The 15,997-nt window shown below is 46.6% G+C and overlaps 1 protein-coding gene across 3 annotated transcripts in view; it reads right to left on the bottom strand.

Moving 5' to 3' along the window:
- The window catches only part of LZTS3 (leucine zipper tumor suppressor family member 3), a 77,326-nt gene extending 62,219 nt beyond the window's left edge, over positions 1-15,107 (bottom strand). For 2 of the 3 annotated variants that reach the window (XM_079990864.1, XM_079990869.1), the window contains exon 1: positions 14,718-15,107. The gene's annotated coding sequence lies outside the window, so the exon portion shown is untranslated. Of the gene's footprint in view, positions 1-14,690 lie in introns of all 3 variants that reach the window. The other variant, XM_079990867.1, reaches the window with a different exon arrangement.
- Between the last annotated feature and the right edge of the window lie 890 nt (positions 15,108-15,997).

Raw genomic sequence — 15,997 nt, 5'->3', positions numbered from 1 at the left:
ATATGGACATTTTTAAAAAAATTTTTGCAAAGCGGCTTCCCCATATATAATGTGTTTATATACGTTATTTCCATTCATATGTTGTTTATTAAGTCTGTATACCGCCCTACATCCGTAGATCTCGGGATGCTTCACATCATAGAAATGCAAGATTAAAAAAACGCAAAAATGCATAATAAAAACAAGAACAGAAACCAAGCGACAACCCCTCACTCCCACATTTAGTTAGGCATTGGATGCCAATTGGCCAAAGGCTTGGTTGAAGAGGAAAGTTTTCGCCTGGCACCTAAAGGTGTACTATGAAGGCACCAGCCAAACCTCCCTGGGGAGAGAATTCCACCAAGGGGAGCTACAGCAGAAAAGGCCCTGCTCTCATTTCTATGCAAACTCTTAAACTAGCGCATGTGTAAGTTACAACAAGTCAGTCTCATTAAGCATTTCTTAAATCCAGAGTTTTACTCAATTTTCTTCTACCTCACCATTACCAGCAAACCTCAGGCTGAAAGTCAAGGCCCTAGTTCCCCCCTCTGGGTTAACCTATGCCCGGGCCACAGCAGTTCAGTTTGCCAGGACTCACATGGCAGAATGCTCCTGCGTACAATTAATACATAAATCCCTGCATGTAGAAAGCTAGCACGTCAGGGAGGAAGTCGGGCTCAAATCCACCACCATCCTAGATTTCTACATGCAGTTTATTTTATTTGTTTTATAAAAAAAAAACCCCAGAAGCCAAGCTGAAATGGCACAGCTCACACACAGATTGATCACACAGCCTATGACTGCATATGCATTTAAAGCGCATTAAAAGCACATGACTCCTCCCAAGAATCCTGGGAGCTGTATTTACCCTGCTCAAGAGCTACAATTCCCAACATCCTTAACAAACTGTTGTTCCCAGGATTCTTTGGGAGAGTCACGTCCATCAAATGGGTTTTAAATCTATGGCGTGTAGTCACAGTCTCCCCATAGACGTGGAAAGTTCATCTGCTTTCTGCAATGCCTCCAAGCCACTTCAAGAGCTGGAAAAGCCTAAGAGAAGGCGGCTAAACAGCTCCAGTTTATAGGAGTTGTGCAGGAGATTTCCCCCTTTGCTGCCAAACCACTACAGAGAGTTGCACGAGCCCTGTGGATTTCATCTGGACATTAACAATTTCTCGCTTCATTTGCAGGCCTTGCATTCCCAAATACAAACACCACACCCTGGGGCCTGGGCTTCTGTTTTCTACCTTCAAAAGATAGTAACCTACCCGCACTGCATCATCGGCTTTATAGTCTTTAAGGAAACGCAAACGGCCGCTGGCTCTAGTTTGTGAGCATTTCGCAGGGCAACCCTAGGCATGTCTACTCAGAAGTAGAGTCCAGTGGGGCTTTGCTCCCAGGGAAGTGAGTCACTCAGTCACACTGCAACATGGGTTTTATTGCCTCGTTTCCCTGTGTTATTCCAAGATGTAATACTGGCTTTGTGGTCTTAAACCTATACAACCAAAACCAAAACCTGTAGCTCAAAAGGATGCATGTCATTCCAGAGTACTTGTGAACGTTATGTGCTTGGCAAAAAAATAAAATAGAAAAAAATAAAATAAAAGACATTGGCAATCCCGCCTGCCATCAAACCCAATGTGTTTTGACTATACGCGATTTGGGCTTTCCTATTAGGTATTACAGGAGTGGACTTACCAAAATCTCAAAAGAATTTATTTATGTAAGCCACTACAGCCGCACGGACATTACTAGCACAACTTTGGAAAGAAGGAAGTGCCCCAGCTTCAGAAGATTGGCTGTAGTTAAATTAACGGAATATGCTGAAATGACGGAATTGACAATGAAACTAAGAGGAAGCGACGACAACGAATTTAAGGAAGAAACGGAAGATGTTTATTGCGCATATACAGAAGCAATATACACAGGTTAATACATTAGCAACGTTTTAAAAACTACTTGTAGTTTTGTTATGAATAGATAATAGGTGAATTAAATGAGTTTTAAATTTAACTATGGATATGCGGTATGTTGATAATTGATGGAAGCAAGGAAGGGACTAGGGGGAAGTCAATTTTATTTTGTTTTGGTATTGCTATTGTTGTATTTTTGTTATTTTGGGAAAATTAATAAAATGTGTGTGTGTGTGTGTGTGTAGGCTTTATAGCGAAATACAATTGCTCGGGCTGCAGCTTCCCTTTGGCTCCCAAAACTATGACAGCTATTCCAGTTTAGAGGATTAGGCAAGCACAATTAAGTCTCACTCCCTGTTTCTTCTACACAGGTACAATGCGTTCATTATCCATACTCTGCAGAGGGGAAAATGTCAACTCGTGGTGTGGGGGTTTTTTGGGGGAGGGTGGGCAGGTTGCATTAAAGGCATCGCTGTTAAATACCGTATTTTTTGCTCTATAAGACTCACTTTTTCCCTCCTAAAAAGTAAGGGGAAATGTGTGTGCGTCTTATGGAGCGAATGCAAGCTGCACAGCTATCACAGAAGCTAGAACAGCAAGAGGGATTCCTGCTTTCACTGTGCAGCGATCCCTCTTGCTGTTCTGGCTTCTGAGATTCAGAATATTTTTTTTCTTGTTTTCCTCCTCCAAAAACTAGGTGCGTCTTGTGGTCTGGTTCGTCTTATAGAGCAAAAAATACGGTACCTCGCCGGAGTGTCGGAGGTGGCAATTAAAAGGCTCTCTCTCCCAGGTCTCTCACACAGTTGAACAATGTGGGTTTTGGCTGTCCGTCAGCAGCCAGAAGCAGTCAGGTGATCTGGGTGGCCAGAGCCCTAAACTCGCCAGCGAGAAAGGGCTGCCTCTGATATTATTAGTATTTTATTCATTTGTATAACCTCCTTTCCCCCAGACCCGGCCGCCTCAAGGAGGCTTACACAAGCCACGCAGTTCAGAAAGCTAAAAGCGTGCAAAGGATAATCGCTAAAAAGCAATTCAGCTCTCATAAAATTAAAACAGTATTTAAAAAAACAAATCTATTAAAATGCAGGAAATAAAAACAGCACAACACTATTAAAAGCACATTTCAAAACAACAAAAACAGTTCCCAATAGCCTGTTGGAACATGGAGGTCTTTTCCCGCTGGTGGAAGAACCACAATATATTTTGTGGTTTTATATTTTGATTTTGTTCTGTGAACCGCCCTGAGACCTCCAGGTATAGGGTGGCATAAAAATTCAATAAATAATAATACCGTATTGGCCTGAATATAAGCCACACTCAAATATAAGTCGCACCTTTAAAAAATTTGGGGGGGGGGGGGAAATACCCGAATATAAGCCCCTCCCTTAAAATTCTGCAGGAAGTCACACCCATTCCATTTACCATATGTCTGTTCCAGCAGCGATATCGTAAAAGCCAATTTTTGTAAGGTCGCGAATTAAAGCCGCACTTTAACTTTTCACAGTCGGAATTTGGGAGGAAAGTGAGGCTTATATTCAGGCCAATACGGTAATAATAAATAAGGAGGGAGTCGGTCTAACTTCACTAGGAAGTTTCACCTTCTGAAAATGCCAGGTAATGCTAACTAATAATAATTACGGTAATTATAATCTTAAATAATGTATAATGTAACTGCAAGTACTTGGAAAGCCAGGGATAGCTTCGTCGGCAGAACAGGAGACTGTTAATCTCAGGGTTGTGGGTTCGAGTCCCACGTTGGGCAAAAGATTCCTGGATTCCAGAGGGTTGGACTAGATGATCCTTGTTGTCCCTTTTCAACTCTACCATTTTTAATGATTTCTATGCAATTTTATACATAGAGTGGTACCTTGGTTCTCAAACTTAATCCGTTCCAAAACCAAGGCGCGCTTTCCCATAGAAAGTAATGCTAAACAGATTAATCATTTCCAGACTTTTAAAAACAACCCCTACAACAGCAATGTAACATGAATCTTACTATCTAAACGAGACCATTGATCAATACAATGAAAGCAATAATCAATGTACTGTACTATAAAATAAAGAAGACAGTGTTGTAGATGATAAAAATCATCATGCATGCAGTCACAAAAACAAATTAACTGAAAAAGTCTCAAAAACAAAAACGCAAAATAAACAGCAAAAACAAAAGCTCCAAACTTCATCCGTTCCGTTGGACTTCCGAAATGTTCGAAAACCAAGGCACAGCTTCTGATTCGGGCAGGTGTCCCGGAAACAACAGCTGACCACTGCATCGGATGTTCGGCTTCCAAAAAACGTTCGAAAACTGGAACACTTACTTCTGGGTTTTTGGTGCTTGGGAACCAAGGCATTTGAGAACCAAGGTACCACTGTATTTTGCTTACCAAGCAAACCTAAATCACATTACTTTAACCAAAATCTCTTTTGAATTCCCAAGTCATCTTGCAACTTTTTAGCAACCCTCATTTTTGGAAGCAGAAAGCTGGAAAATTCAACACGGCCTACTGTCGGCGTGTCATGGGCCCCTATTGAAACAAAGATTGTTGCCCTGGTAGGAAAGGAGATTGTGCCAACCAACAGACTCCACCCCATCCCCTTCTTGCAAAGCTGGCACCAGAAAGTCTAATATTAGCTTTTCCAAGACACTGGGCTGCAAGTCTTCCCCTCCCATTTTGGACCTTCCTTGTCATGTTCGCTTCCAAGCGAACATTAAGGTCAGCCCGGCTGGAGCAAGGGAACGACGATGACAACAACAAAAATCCTTCTCTTAAACAGCCTTGGCTGGAAGGATGGCAACAAATCCAGCCCGCCTTCTTAATAATCTTTTAATCTGCTGCTAAAATTCCACTCTGAAAGCTCCTTTTAAGTGCTGCAGATTCACCGCTAGCCAATTCCAATCGAGCAAAGCGAAAGAGGAGAGAAGGAACACACTCTTCGCTGGATCTCGTCGGCTCCTTGTTCCAATCGCTCCAATTTAATTCACTGTCAAGGAACCACTGGGCTGAATCGTGGGAGGATTAACACACCTCCCCATAGACACACACACACACAAATAAAATCACACACCCACAAAGTGATTCTCGCCGATTGGTAGCTCCTGCAAACTGGGAGCATGGAAGCTTGCAAATACCGTATTTTTCCGTGTATAAGACGCACCCATGTATAAGATGCCCCCTATTTTGGGCGACTCCAAATTGGTGCCTTCAGCACTACCCATGTATAAGACGAGCCCCAATTTTAAACCTACTTTTTTTGGTAAAAACAACCTAGTCTTATACACGGAAAAATATGGTATAGCTCAAGCTGGGGACTAAGGTTACGCCCAGAAGCACAATCTCAGATCCACCCAAACCATCGTTTGTTTTCTCAAACCATGAATGTCTGCCAGAAAGGGGAGAAGAAATTTGGGTCACGAGTTCAGATTCAGGAGAAAGGTTTCAGCTGACGGGGTGGGGGTGGGGTGGGACCAGCGATAAGAATCACAGTTTTCCGCCGCACATTGCTTGAATGTTGTAACTGAAGGCACGATGATTCACAGCCACAAAAGTAATATCTTTCACCCGTCTCTTTTGCAAGTACATATTGTCCTAAATAATGTGCTGTATTGCTCACAGAATATTTTAAACTGGCTATGTGGGGAACAGTGGTTGCTGCAGGTTACAGGGAGTGGCCAAGACAGGTGTGCAGTTCTGCTTTGGATTGGGGTTGCACCCCAAGTTCAGTTCGGTTTGGGGGTGCTTGTCGACCAGGTGCTGGTTTTGGCTGGTAGCATGCCAGCTTTGGCTGGTTTGCCAGCTTCAACCGTTTCTGCAGCAGACAAGCTTGTCTGCAAACATTTATGCTTTAGTAACTTATAGGCTGGACTACTGCAACTCGCTCTATATGGGGCTGCCCTTGAAGAGCGCCCACAAATTCCAACTGATCCAAAAAATGCAAATTCTGCAATATTAATTAGCGCTAGCTAGATTGAGCGTATTGCCTTAAGGCAGGGGTGCAGAACCTCTCTGGGCTGGCGGACAAGACTGTTAACACCCCACCACCTGGAGGGCCAGATTTGGCATGTGGGCAGGATTGCCCACCTGTCAATCATCACCTGGTGTCACCTGTTGATGGCATTTTACCATTGTACTGTGGAGAGTGTATTAACTTATGGTCTGCGTGTGTGGTTTTGGAGCTGTACGGTCAGGGGGAAAATAATGCTGTCCAGGGATGTAAAGACTGTGGAGAGAATAATTGGGTGCACTCTTCCCACCTTGGATCAAATCTATGTTTCCAGGTGCCATAAGAAAGCTGCAGAGATAGCGCAGGATAGTGCGCACCCCGGAAATTATCTCTTTCAGCTTCTGCCTTCTGGAAGAAGGTACAGGGGGGTTATAAAGACTAGGACTAGTTGCCTGAGAAACAGTTTCTATCCAAATGCAATTTTGGTTTTAAACGCAGTGTAAGGTAGTCTCTATGGGAGTATATTGTATTTAATTATGGGGTATCTGAGTTTTTAGGGGGATAACCAGGCTGGGATAGCTGGCTTGTTGGTTTCTGAATGTCTGACGTAGATTTTCCAATTTCGTTGTTCTGTATGAGGCAATGACAATAAAGAGTAACCTATCGTATCGTATTGTGATGTTGAGCTCTGATATCCTGATTACTGGAGTTCCCAGGGCTATCTGAAAGCCTTTTGATGCTTGCAAGGGGCTTTCAGACAGTTCCCATGCTCCACCTGAGGCCTTTGGAAGCCCTGAACAAATGATCAGAAGGGCAGAAGAAATGTCTTTTGGAAGCACCACCTGTCCGCTAGGGCAGAGCGATATCTGGTTTTCAACACTGTGACATATCACCAGCTAAAGATTGTCATATGCTGAAATACCACAATGTCTGAAATAAGCATGGGACTATGTGGAGCCATTGGCTGACTTCACTGTTTTTCCCACATTGCAATCTTTGCACAGCACACAAACGCACACACAACGATTTGCGACATATCTCCAGGTCAAAAATTATGAAACCGATACCATGATATGGACTTCAAACCAGTTTTGGGTGATATATTGCCCAGCCCTACTGCCCGCAGGATATTCTTACGTACAGGAGACTCATCCGAAAGGGAAACTTCGCAGCACTCCTCTCCTGAGCACCTGATCGGATTTTGAAGGACAACTGCCCGTCAGTTCTTGCACTGTTTCAGAAACGGTGACTTACGTAGGTTCATTATCAGACGGGAAGTGAATCGGATCTATCCCTCTACCCTAATCTGGAATAGAATCATAGAATCATAGAGTTGGAAGAGACCACAAGGGCCATCGAGTCCAACCCCTCTAGAGTAGAGAGTCCATTTTCACTATGGCGACCTCGGATTGGAATTCCCAATCCTATCGGTGACAGCAGTCACGAAATTAAAAGACACCTGCTTCTTGAGAGAAAAGCGATGACAAACCAAGACAGCATCTTAAAAAGCAGAGAAATCACCTTGCCAACAAAGGTCCGTACAGTGGTACCTCGGGTTAAGAACTTAATTTGTTCCAGAGGTCTGTTCTTAACCTGAAACTGTTCTTAACCTGAAGCACCGCTTTAGCTAATGGGGCCTCCCGCTGCCGCCACACGTTTTCTGTTCTCATCCTGAAGCAAAGTTCTTAACCCAAGGTACTATTTCTGGGTTAGTGGAGTCTGTAACCTGAAGCGTCTGTAACCTGAAGCGTCTGTAACCCGAGCTACCACTGTATAGTTAAAGCTATGGTTTTCCCAGTAGTGATGTATGGAAGTGGGAGCTGGACCATAAAGAAGGCTGATCGCTGAAGAATTGATGCTTTTGAATTATGGTGCTGGAGCAGACTCTTGAGAGTCCCATGGACTGCAAGAAGATCAAACCTCTCCATTCTGAAGAAAATCAGCCCTGAGTGCTCACTGGAAGGACAGATCCTGAAGCTGAGGCTCCAAGACTTTGGCCACCTCATGAGAAGAGAAGACTCCCTGGAAAAGTCCCTGATGTTGGGAAAGATGGAGGGCACAAGGAGAAGGGGACGACAGAGGACGAGATGGTTGGACAGTGTTCTCGAAGCTACAAACATGAGTCTGACCAAACTGCGGGAGGCAGTGGAAGACAGGAGTTCCTGGCATGCTCTGGTCCAGGGGGTGACGAAGAGTCGGACACGACTAAACAACAACAAACAACATGCGCATCTGCTCAGAAGTAAATCCCACTGGACCTGATGAGGTCACTCTGTGGTGTAGTGGATGGAGTGCTGGACCAGGACCTGAGGGAGCAGGGTTCAAATCCCCATTCAGCCATGAAATTCACTGCGTGCCCTTGGAACAGTCACTCATTCTCAGCCTAGCCTACCTCACAGGGTTGTTGTTTAAGAGGATAAAAGAGGGAGAAGAATTATGTACGTCACCACCTTGGAGGAAAGGTGGGATATAAATGCAAAAGATAAATAATATGTCTACAGAGAGTTATTTTTAGTACAAGTGACCGATACACCTTATGTTCTGGGAAGCAACTGAAAGCGATTCCTTTCCAGCTTTAGAGTACTACACAAACAGAGGGAGGGGAGAACGCTGGCAGCATTAAGATAAATTCAACAGTGCAAATAAGTTTTGATGGATGCAAAAGTGGAATACTGAATGGTATAGTTTTTGTAAAATATGCAAGGATTTATGATATGTAAAATAAACCATAGAAAGAGAAGAAGGTAAGTCACTGATATTTTAAGGATGTAAAAGGAGTATTTTAAATTGCAAAACAGAAACTTTCATAAAAATTATATAAAGAGAGAGAGAGAGAGAGAGAGAGAGGAGTAGCAGCAGTAGTACAGTGGTACCTCAGGTTAAGTACCTAATTCGTTCCGGAGGTCCGTTCTTAACCTGAAACTGTACTTAACCTGAAGCACCACTTTAGCTAATGGGGCCTCCTGCTGCTGCCGCCGCCGGAGCACAATTTATGTTCTCATCCTGAAGCAAAGTTCTTAACCCGAGGTAATATTTCTGGGTTAGCGGAGTCTGTAACCTGAAGCGTATAAAACCCGAGGTACCTCTGTAGTAGCAGCAGTAGTAGTAGTAGTAACTTCCCAATTTGTTCAGGCAGCTTCAGAAAAAAAAAGTTTGTTAATTTCTTTCCCTGGTTGTATTAGGTAAAGGTAAAGGTACCCCTGCCCATACGGGCCAGTCTTGACAGACTCTGGGGTTGTGCGCCCATCTCACTTAAGAGGCCAGGGGCCAGCGCTGTCCGGAGACACTTCCGGGTCACGTGGCCAGCGTGACATCGCTGCTCTGACGAGCCAGAGCCGCACACGGAAACGCCGTTTACCTTCCCGATGGTAAGCGGTCCCTATTTATCTACTTGCACCCGGAGGTGCTTTCGAACTGCTAGGTTGGCAGGCGCTGGGACCGAGCAGCGGGAGCGCACCCCGCCGCAGGGATTCGAACCGCCGACCTTTCGATCGGCAAGTCCTAGGCGCTGAGGCTTTAACCCACAGCGTCACCTGCGTCCCTACCCCTGGTTGTATTACATCATATATATATATATTTTTATCAAACAAGATATTGCCCTTTCCAATGGTGTTGTGAACACCATGGAATGAAGCAAAGGAAGGAGAATGAAGGAACTTTTGTCGTGATAGAAGAATGAGGCCATCCAACCTCTGCTTAAAAACCTCCAAGGTATGAGAGTCCACAAACTCCAGAAGGAGTCCGTTCCACTCTCAAACAGCTCTTACTCTCATAAAGTTCTTCCTCATAGGACAACAGTCACGAGAAAGGAATCCATTGAGGAAGACTAGCTGTTGCTGCTAAACAGCGATGAAACGAGACAGTGCCATAGAGAGAGGAGAGGTTCAAATGTGGAAAAGCCATTCCTAAACATGCTCAAACTCTATGGGAGGGAGGAACCCAGCAGGTGTGGGGCTAAGATTTCACTTCCCCAAATAAAGAATCTGTTCGCAGGCGACACAAAAGACGTAGCAAGTCGGAGATGGTCACACTGGAACAAGAGCTTGCAGTTTTAAGAACTCGATAAAGTCAGGTTTAAAAACTGCATTTGTCTTTCGCACGTACAAATCAGCAGTGGGAGGGAGGCTCCGAAGGGCACGGAAAGAGAGAAAGACATGCGAAGTCGGTCGTGGCCCTTATCCCTAAATAGAACAAACGGCACCAAACTCCGTTTTCCAAAATTGCAACCTCAGCGGCAGCAAATGGCGGCAGAAGACAGGTGGGCTTGTGGGGGCTGGAGGCAGGAAGCCAGCAGCCTTACGGCAAGTCAACAAACAAGGAACTGTCTTGATCAGAACGGCAGCAGGTCTTTGTGGTTTCAGGCAGAGAGAGAAGAGAGGTCTTTCTCAGTTCCAGCGCTAGACTGGAACCCTTTGGGACTCATAGGGTGGAAGACGGGGAGACTGACACTAGGTGGCGCTAGAGCACACAGCAGGCACAGCCAGCGGAGTCAAGCATTGTCCGTAATCACACTGTTCTAAGATGGAGTGAACTCTTTATTAACACGACCTCCACAGACTTGGTGGAGTGTCAGGCCTAAGGAGCAGAACGGCTAATTCCTGGCGGTCTTCCTCCGTGAAAATCAGTTGCGGAGACTGAAAGCTCTCGCGTCCTCACCAGGGCTCTTTCCGAGCAATCGGAGACTGTGTCTGCGTGCAGCCGACCTCTCCTCCACCCCTTTTCATGCCACTTCTGGTTCTGGGAGACCAGGGGGGAGGGGAGCTGCTCACAGCAAGAGCAGGAGACACCCATGTCTCTTCACTAGCCTCCCCTCTCTCCTGCTTCAGCTTCTGCCTCTGATTCTGGACTGCTCTCTGCTACAGACTCTCCCCGCTCACTAAGCCCTGTTACCTCTTCAGCTTCTGGCACCTCCTCTTCTCCCTCTGACCACTCATTGTCCCACCACCATCCCAGGCTCCGAGCCTTCTTCCTTTGGGGGTTCCCCAGCTGGTTCCTCCCACCATTCCTCTACCTCCCACCAGTCCATGACACCTCCCCACTGAGTTCTACACTTGGCTAAGGGGGAGGAAACCAACAGGCAACGCCGCCCCCCCCCCAAGACTGGTTGTAGGCAAGAAGGCAGACAGATGGGGGATGGCTAAGGGAAGGCTGACTTTGGCTGGGCAGCACCCCTCTTGCCCCAATGGACCAGCCTCCACTGCCCTCTGCCTAATCGTTTTATATCACAATGTCTGAAATAAAGATGGAGCTACGCAGAGGTTGCTGGCTGGCTTCGCGGTTTCCCCCACATTGTGATTTTCGCACAGCACATCAGGATTGGCGATATATTGCCAGGTCAAAAATTATGAAACAGATTATCACAATATGCACTTCAAACCAGTTTTGGATGATATATTGATATATCCCCCAGCCCTACTGGAGTCCTGGGTCCATTTCTGGGCACCACAGTTTAAGAAGGATATTGACATGCTGGAACCTATGCAGAGAAAGGTGAACAAGATGACCAAGGGTCTGGGAAACCAAGGTTTACAAGGAACGGTAGAGGAGTTCGGTTTGTTTAGCCTGGAGAAGAGAAGACCTAGAGGAGATTGGATAGCCGTCTTCAACTATCTGAAGGGCTGTTGCTTGTACTCTCCTGCTCTACAGAGTAGGACCTGAACCAATTCAAGTCACAAGAAAGGAGAGTCCAATTAAACACTGGGAAGAACTTTCTGATTGTAAGAGCTGGTTGACAGCAGAGCGGACTAACTCAGAAAGTGGTGTGCCTCTGTTGTTGCTGTTGCTGTTGTTGTTATTTATTGAATTTATATACCGACCTATACCCGGAGGTCTCAGGGCGGTTCACAAAACAAAATAAAAATATAAAAGCACAAAAGATATAATCAAAATAAAAACAACAACCCAATAACTCTTCTTCCCCCCCAAAAAAAATTTTTAGGAGGGCCTAGGATGTCAATCAAGGGAAGCGGGTGGCGCTGTGGGTTAAACCACAGAGCCTAGGACTTGCCGATCAGAAGGCCGGCGGTTCGAATCCCCACAACGGCGTGAGCTCCCGTTGCTCAGTCCCTGCTCCTGCCAACCTAGCAGTTCGAAAGCACGTCAAAGTGCAAGTAGATAAATAGGGACCGCTCCAGCGGGAAGGTAAACGACGTTTCCGTGCGCTGCTCTGGTTCGCCAGAAGCGTCTTAGTCATGCTGGCCACATGACCCGGAAGCTGTACGCCGGCTCCCTCGGCCTATAGAGCAAGATGAGCGCCGCAACCCCAGAGTCGGTCACAACCGGATCTAATGGTCAGGGGTCCCTTTACCTTTAGGATGTCAATCAAATCACCCAAAGGCCTGGTTAAAAAGGAACATTTTTGCATGGTGTCTAAAGGGTATAATGAACTTCCCTGGGGAGAGCATTCCACAGATACGGAGCCACTGCACAGAAGGCCCCGTTCTCTACTTCCTTTGATTACAGATTGGATGGCCATCTGAGGGATTATTTAGCTGTGATTCCTGCATTGCGGGAGGTTGGCCTGGACGACACTTTGGATCCCTTCCCGACACCACAATCCTACAATTCCCTGAGTCTATCACAGGTGGCTTATTCCGAAATCTGGGCCCCTACATTCACCTCCTGTTAAGTCTTGCTTTTCCTCCTCCTCCGGCGTCTCCCACTGTGGAAAGACTGAGAGCATCACAAGTGGGGTAGAGACTCATTCCAGAGAAAGGCCGCCTTTGCCTGAATGGGCAGTGACGCCTTTCACAAGAACAGCTACACCACAGATCTGGTGGAAAGCCGCTCCTTCGACCAATCACCAGGAAGAAACCTTTCGCTCTCTTGCTCTCCTCTCCCATGCCAGCGACCGGGAGATCAAAGCTTTTGCTGGAGTGTGAAAGACGACATGGATGTGCGTGCATGCGTGCATGCATGCATGCGTGTGTGTGAAACCCTGCCAACGTGTTTACATCATGCCCAACCGAGCCAGCATGAAAATAAGCCGAGTGCAGGGTTGCAAATGGGCAGCAAAGGATGGGGAGAGAATGCTACCCAGCTCTCTCCCTTATCTCCACTGCACTGCAGCTAAGGGCTCCCTGAGCTCTCTACTAGGGAGAAGGCGGGAGGAAGAGAGCAGGAAAATGCCTTCCTAAAGCAGCTCGGAAATCCAGCTTCAGGATATAATAATTATATATGAGTGTGTGAGAGAGAGAGGGAGAAATTTGCATGCACAATGACCCAGTTATGCACCGGGCCAACTCTAGAGATGAGCAGTAATGAGCGAATGCTTCAGCAGACCAAAGCCACTTGATGTATGTGTATGTGTGTGTGTGTGTGTGTGTGTGGTGTGTGTCCCACACACACACTCAATATTGTCCCCTAATAGTACAGGTCTACCCGGCTACATTTGCTGGATAGCTCTCCCCAAAGAGATGCGATGTGCGCTCTCTATTTTAGGAAACCTTTGCAGGGATGGGAGAAGGAAGGTTATGGACCTGGTGGATTTCAGATGCCCCAAATAAAGGATATGCCAAATTCGCAGGATCTGGATTATCATCATTTTTAAAGGATCCGTCCACAACAGGACTGAAATGAAATCTGCTTTAAAAAACACACACAACAACCACAAAACGAAGGCTCCATCTTCAAGAAACGAGAGAGGTCTCTGGCGAGTTCGGTGATCCATGCACAGCCAAAAGAGACCTGATCATCACAGAATTATATATCCAAGCGTATAGGGAGCCAAAAAACGATGTGACGGAGGGTTATAGCAAGCAAAAAAATGTTTCGGTCTTTGAAAAACACACACACACACACACACACACACACACAGAGGAAGAGGACATTTAATCCTTCTGCTCAGCTGGACAACATGTCACGTTTACCGGGAGTATATGGCCATCCTTGCTTTGCAGCTATAATGCTAAGGACATTTAAAAACCAACAAACCAAGGGGCATTATTTAGCCATTTCAAACCCCTCTCTCCCAGTTTCTACACCTTGGCTTAGCCTAAAAGGGGGGGGGAATGGATCCCTCCCCCCCCCGCGTCTAGTTTGCCAGCGAAATGGCACGCAGCAGTAGCATCCAGAAAAGCAGATGACATAATTTGCAGCCATCCCCTGTTCATCACCCAAACGCCAGCACCTCACCTCGCGCTCTGGATGACACCCCATTTATGACATCATCTTAAAAAAAAACCACACACACATAGACACACAACCCAACCCTAACACCAACCATCCCTGATCATACCTGCAAGGGGTTTTATGGTTTTACTTACACAAACGCACGCACATCCTTTATCAATGGGTGGCTGCTTTTTCAACATTGCAAGGCGGGGGGTGGAGAAAAGCAAGCGAAGAGGCTATGCCCCCGCCCCAGATGACCAAAAAGAAAAAACTGGTGGAAACATTTTATTCTGGAGCAATGCACACGTTTGCAACGGATATGCATCCCCTTGCATTTTCCCGCGGCGCGTCAGATTATATTGCAAGAAGCAGAGGTCTCCAAGCTCATGGAGGGTTAGGTGGGGGGAAGGCAAACTAAACTAATTAAGCAGAAAATAAATCGGAAGAGGTGGCGGGGCTTATTTCGGAGGACCCCCGCATCTCCGCCGTGCACCACATTTTAATTGCAACCATATCTGCACACGCTCCCGTCCTCCCACAGAATCCTCTTCGCGCACCGATTTCCTCAACCCTGAGCGATTTTGCAAAAGGGAGGAAAAAAAGGTAGCGCGTGCAAACGTAACCAGTCTTCCACCACCATGCAAGCAACCCCCCCCCCCGTCCAAGTGTGTGGCGACGCCTCCCTCTCTCCCTCCTCCTGCGCCCCCTCCCCAAATCCCTCCCGGGCGTGTAGGCAAGAGCTACCTCGCCTCCTCCCCGCTCTGCCCTTACTCTTTGCAGGAGCGCAGGCGATGCGCCCTGGGCGCGCAGCAGCTCCTTCAGCCGGGAGGCGTCCGGTTTTTAATCCTCTCTTTTTTTGGCGGCGGCGGCTCGGGATGCAGGAGAGAAGCATGCACCGCGACGGGGAAGGTGCTTGGAGTTCAAAAATGAAATGCAACCGAAAACGACGACCTCCGACCAATTGCACGGGGGGCCAATTCAAAGCGTGCGCTCAGGCGGCCATCCGGCGCAGCGCGGAGCCTTTGCAAGGAAGGAGGCGAGCGGCGCTGCAGGCGAGCGGGCTGGCGGCTCGCATCCCGACCAGCGTCACCGATCCACACGCGCGCACTCGCAGACACGCATCTTGCCCCTTTTCTTGCGGCAAACGGCAGCCAACCCCCCTGGCCACGCCCCCCATGTCACAGCCTCAGCCTATCGGAGAGCAGGATCCGGGAGGAGGGTGGATCGCCTGCTCTTTTTAACTCTTCCCGCACTGCAGCGCTCCAAGGCTTGGAGGAAGGGTCGGGGCTGGTCTACACGTGATGGGAGATGTTTGGGTTTGATGGCATTTTTTATTTTTTTAAACACGTTTTATTGTCCCATTTTTCGCGGATTGCTTTTTTCTGCGCACCGGTTAGAAGTTGCAAGTAATGAAGCGTTTCCTCCAACTGGGAAACTGAATCCACATTCATCAATTGACCACAACAGATTGGAGAACTAGGCGCAAGCTAACAAAATGAATTTCAGTTACAGTTACAGATAGGTAGCCGTGTTGGTCTGCCATAGTCAAAACAAAAAAAATTCCTTCCAGTACTGGAAGGAATTTTTTTTGTTTTGACTATGGCAGACCAACACGGCTACCTATCTGTAACTGGAACTGGAACTATGGAAGGCACCACATTGAGCCGCATGAAATGGAAGTCCATCAACCTCACCAAGAAACTTGCACAGGTACAGACTGATATCTTCTTTCTTACTAAATGCAAGAACCTGGACATTATACCCAAGGGTCTTAGAATTAAGAACCCTCTACAATCCACGTATCCCACTGAATATGCAAGAAAACTATGCAACACTTTCTCTAAGAAGCTGCTCAAACATCTGATCAGCGTTCTCTACTCTAAACAGAAGCTAATAAAGGAGGAACTCCTTGTATTGGACAACTCCATCAGGAACCACCAAGCTTGGCAAGAGTTCCAAAAGGAAAAACAAAACATTTACCACTCTCAACTACTTAGTTGGTCTTTAAGGTGCTACTGGAAGGAATTTTTTTTGTTTTGAAAATGAATTTC

This window comes from Podarcis cretensis (assembly GCF_951804945.1).
Source record: "Podarcis cretensis genome assembly, chromosome: 9".
Classification (NCBI taxonomy): Eukaryota; Metazoa; Chordata; class Lepidosauria; order Squamata; family Lacertidae; genus Podarcis; species Podarcis cretensis.
The sequence above is the reverse complement of the archived record's forward strand: the minus strand, read 5'-3'. Positions and strand labels throughout refer to the sequence as shown.